This window comes from Pocillopora verrucosa, chromosome 14, assembly GCF_036669915.1.
Source record: "Pocillopora verrucosa isolate sample1 chromosome 14, ASM3666991v2, whole genome shotgun sequence".
Taxonomy (NCBI): Eukaryota; Metazoa; Cnidaria; class Anthozoa; order Scleractinia; family Pocilloporidae; genus Pocillopora; species Pocillopora verrucosa.
In genome coordinates, this window is record NC_089325.1 from 3,475,727 (window position 1) to 3,480,268 (window position 4,542).

Consider the following 4,542-nt stretch of genomic DNA (forward strand, 5'->3'; position numbering starts at 1 on the left):
TACATTCTGCGTGTTGCGTTCCACTAAACCACTTTGCGCAGGAAAAACAACTTCCTTGTTTTGACGGCGACAAGAGAGACGTTACTTGTCTGGGCATGATAGACAATTCGTTTCTACTACTGCGACACGTGTCACGAGACTCAAACTGACACAATTTGACAATGGACTAGGGAATGCTTTACAGGTGATTTGATAATAATAAAATCGCCTCCTGTGTTAACATCGGCGCCGGGTTTTGCACGGCTGAGATCTGATGAAGAAGCAAAATTCTTGTGTAGCCCACAAACATTAAATGATTTTCTTGTGGTTGGTTTTTTTCTGACTAAGGGTATTATTACTTAGGATATACTTTACATTGCATCCGGCGTCACGCGTCTTCAGGGTTTCAGTAGTTGAAAGTTTAAGAAAATGTTTCCATATAAGGTAATTAAAGGAATAGTGCGATTTATTTCGCTACTCCTGACCTAAAATGTGCCTCGTAAGCACATTAATTTTGTATTGATGAGTCGCAAAATTTCAAGTTCCTGTTTACGATCTGGGTGCCCCCACAGTAGCAGATGGGACATCTCCTTGGCTTTTTACCCTTGCTAACGTCTCGATCGATTGACCAAATTGAACATCAGGAGAGGGCAACAAGAAACTCTACAAACAAGGTAGAACTTCTTAAGTAAGAAAATCTAATGCCATGTAATCGGACGCTCCCAAAACTTTTAAATGATCACCTAAAGAACTTCGTGGTAAAATGTTTCCGCATCGATGGAAAGCCCTCTGACATTTACCGTGGTGTAGTAAATAATCATGTGTCTGGCCTGAAACGATCGGTTGATTCCATGGCATATGTCGCTACCTAAATGCAGTTACACAAACTTTAAAAAAAACGATTATCATTTTTACCCAGTGTCCTTTAGCTAAAAACTCCTTCATGTATTTTATAATCAGTATCCTAGGCCGGAGAAGCCTCTATTGTGTTACCTGATTGGAGAGATACGGTGAAGTTTTTTAGCACTACACTTCACTACATTTAAAAAAAACCTCAAAAGACAAAAAAAGCATTCAGATGTTCATGAAAAATCAGTTTATACACACGATCAAATGTTAGTAGAGAACAATATAGAGCTACCCATGCCAGAACTCAGAGGCTTTTCTCTGTTTGTTTTGACTAGTGTTAATTTCTCAACCTTGCGGTAATTTAAGTAATTTCCTCATGCCTTTAAATAAGCTGTTGACATTGTCAACAAAGCGGAGCGGTTTAATTGTTTCCCTTCCACTTGAGAAGTTCGAAACACGAGAGCAGAAGAAACAGAGACATCTTCCTTCTGAAAGCAGAAAAAAAATTTTACTCGGAATTCTATCGATAGAGGGAAGCAATAGCGTGAAACAGTCTATCTAGTAATGATCTGGCAGCCAAAAATATGAAAGAATTCAATCGTGTATCAAATTAGCAACAGTCGGCGTCATGTTAAACATGGACTTTGCCTATGAATATTAACAAAATTTTTGTTTTAAAATTTGAAAGCGGGTAAATCAAACAGGTAGATCGTTAGGAATGTATATACCACAGTTTAAGTTTCATAGACACTGTATTCGTAATTAGGTGAACTGGAGTTTTGCTAACGAACGTTATTATTTTAAATACACGACCCCACCAGAAATGCTGAAAAAACTCACCCCTAAATTAAAAGAAATATTCCAGTTGAAAATAAAGCAGTCTTGGACCCGACTATTTAAAGTTCTACCGCCCCCAAATTAACATTGGTTCACAGATAAGAGTAACGCTAACTTTTAGTGGGACAGCCATTCCGTTTCCTTTGAAAGCAAACTGCGCGAGGAGATGTGGAGAAATGGAGCAAACAAAGGGACAAGCAAAAGGAAGATCAGACGAGCCTTGTTGTCCTCTCCTGTTCATTTTATTATCAGTTTTCTAGGCAGAAGAGGATTGCCATTCAGTAAGGAAGACAGTAAGCTGTGTTTCCTGATAGTGATGTGTTTCGGCGGACCATAGAACCCTCTAAAAGCTTTCCGAATTTTGTTTTCACTTTCAAATGTTTTCCCATCATTCGTGAAGTTTAACTCATTTCCTTAATAACTTGTTGACATTGTCAACAAATAGCCGTTTTTATTTTTTCCCAGGGCGAGCTTAGGTCGCTTGAAAATATCAGTTTCAGTCGTACGCACTTTTTTCAGTCAGCTGTAATATTAGTCTGTACGCATTTATCATCGCCCCGCTGTAAACATGAGTTGTTCTGTTCAACGCACCCATTCTAACGGTTGTTTTCAGTGATACTCTGTCATGTGAACAAAGAACGACTTTCGTTTGCTAAAATTATAATTAGTTTATCCATTGTGCGCACTTATTCGGTAAGTTGGCAAGTCATCAAGCAATGAATTTCAGCTAAAGGAAATTGTTTGTTAATGACCACGTGATCTTCCCTATCTGCTTTGATAATAGGGAGGTTTTTATAACTCAACCGCGTGACTAAATCTAAGAGGAAGATTCAGTGAACTTCAATTGCAAGCACTTGATCCTGATCTTGCAAAAGAAGGCTGTTTATAAGGTACTTGTGAAGAAGCATGTCTGTCTCTTAAGTATCAGGGCAGTTAAGGGGAATTTTTAGGGTTTGATTTGGCGCTTATTCGAAAATGACTTTTGTATTAAATCAACAAAGTCAGGCGTACTCAAGAAGATAACATGCATTCATCAAGAGTTAATGTTACGTGGTCGAGCGCGATACGTGGGTTATAACCGAGAAACAAATATTTTCTCACCCGGTCCACTTCAACTCAGCTAATAAGTATTTTATGATAATGATCATCGCTTTTCCATTATCTTCCTCTCCTCTATCAGCTCGGCATTTTGTGAGACCGTCTCCCTTTATTCGGCTCTGCTGACGCCATCACGTACGGCCCTTATATAAGGATTCTTGTCTATATTTCCAATGCAAACGCGTGAGGCCGTTCAAGTCACATGATGAAGACCAGGAAAAACTATTTCATTTCCCATTTCTATACATTCGTGATCATAAAGGCGTTCTCTTAGTTGCCCATTTGCCGTGTGCACTCGACGATTTTAGACTATACAAGTAGGTAGGCCGATTCTTTCCGTTTTACCTTCTCTGGAAATTAAGAGGGTCTCAATAGGGTGATGGATTTTACGGCTAACGGCTAGGGAAAAATTTGGCTAATATACGGCTCACTATAGTTGTCAAAGAAAGTGTGTTTTTACAGTCATCTTTTTTTTTTTTTCTAAGATTGACGATAAAAAATTGTCAGGTTTGATTTTTTGGCCGTTTTTCGGTGAACGGTTAACCCCATTGAGACATTGTTTGAGAGGAGAAAAGAAATTACGTCTAACCTCTGGCAGCGAAACTCATTGACAGAACATATCAATCGAGGTGTAAGGTCATTAAGAAAATCATTTACTTTGTAGGAAGTCTAAGCCCTACAATAAGTTTCGCTCTGCCAACAAAGATGAAAGTGAATGAAAAACATTAAAACCATCTGTGTTCAGAAATTGTGCAACGGTTTAAGTTTGGGAAACACTGAGTTTTTATAAGAGCAAAGTTGTGGAAATTTCATGATTTCCCGCGCCTCACGTGCCACCGGAGTAATGAAAATATTTCATGACAGCGACAAGGGAGAAGTTGTTTGTCTGGGCGTGAAACATAAAGTTCGTTGTTCGTGAGCGCCGGTCACGAGAGTTTTTATCCAGGTTTCAGCAATGACTATCTTTTGTCTTTGTAAAACTTAAGACATTTTCGTCAAGGACTCTTTATACATTGTTGAACTGAAGACGTCTAAGACATTGCTGAAACAATTTAGCAATGGACCAGAGATTACCTTGCAGGTGATTTGATAATAATAACGTCGCCGCTTCCTCTTTCGCTTTGTTTGGAACGTACTATCAAGTTGCTGGCGGTGGAAAGACTGGACAAAAACATCAAGCCCTGAAAAGTTAACAAAGCCTCGACGTATTGAAACTCTAATGAAATAAGTTGGAATACTGGAGTGAAGGGAAAAACGAGGCTGTAATCAGATCTTATCGCGATCGGATCCTCAACAGGTATTGCTGATCACCTGAAGTGAACTTCAAGTGTGACAAAATTATTTTCGGTAAATTAATTTTTTCAGCATCGCCTGATGAACCTGAAACGATCGTAGGACTCTTTATTTTTTTAAGGGCTTGAGTTTGGTTGGAGTAACTTTACAAAGCATAACAACTTCTTTAAGTTTTTTATTTTTTATTGAACTTTATAAGCAGGAAAAGGTTACCATTGAAGCGATTTCGAAGGCCTTTTTCTTTTCCTTTTCTGATGGCTAGAGGGTGAATAAAAGTTTGAACAGGCAATGTTTTTGTAGTTAAAAAGAAGATATCTTAAACACCGTAATGTCTACCAGTAGATGACATTGCGATTGGAAGCCTTCCAACCGCAAAGACTACCACTTATCTATTGCCGATCGTCGTGACCCAGTAGGTCATGTCCCTCCGGATGTTGATTGAAGGGAATTGAAATATCAAACCTGTGAAACCAGTCAGTCACACCG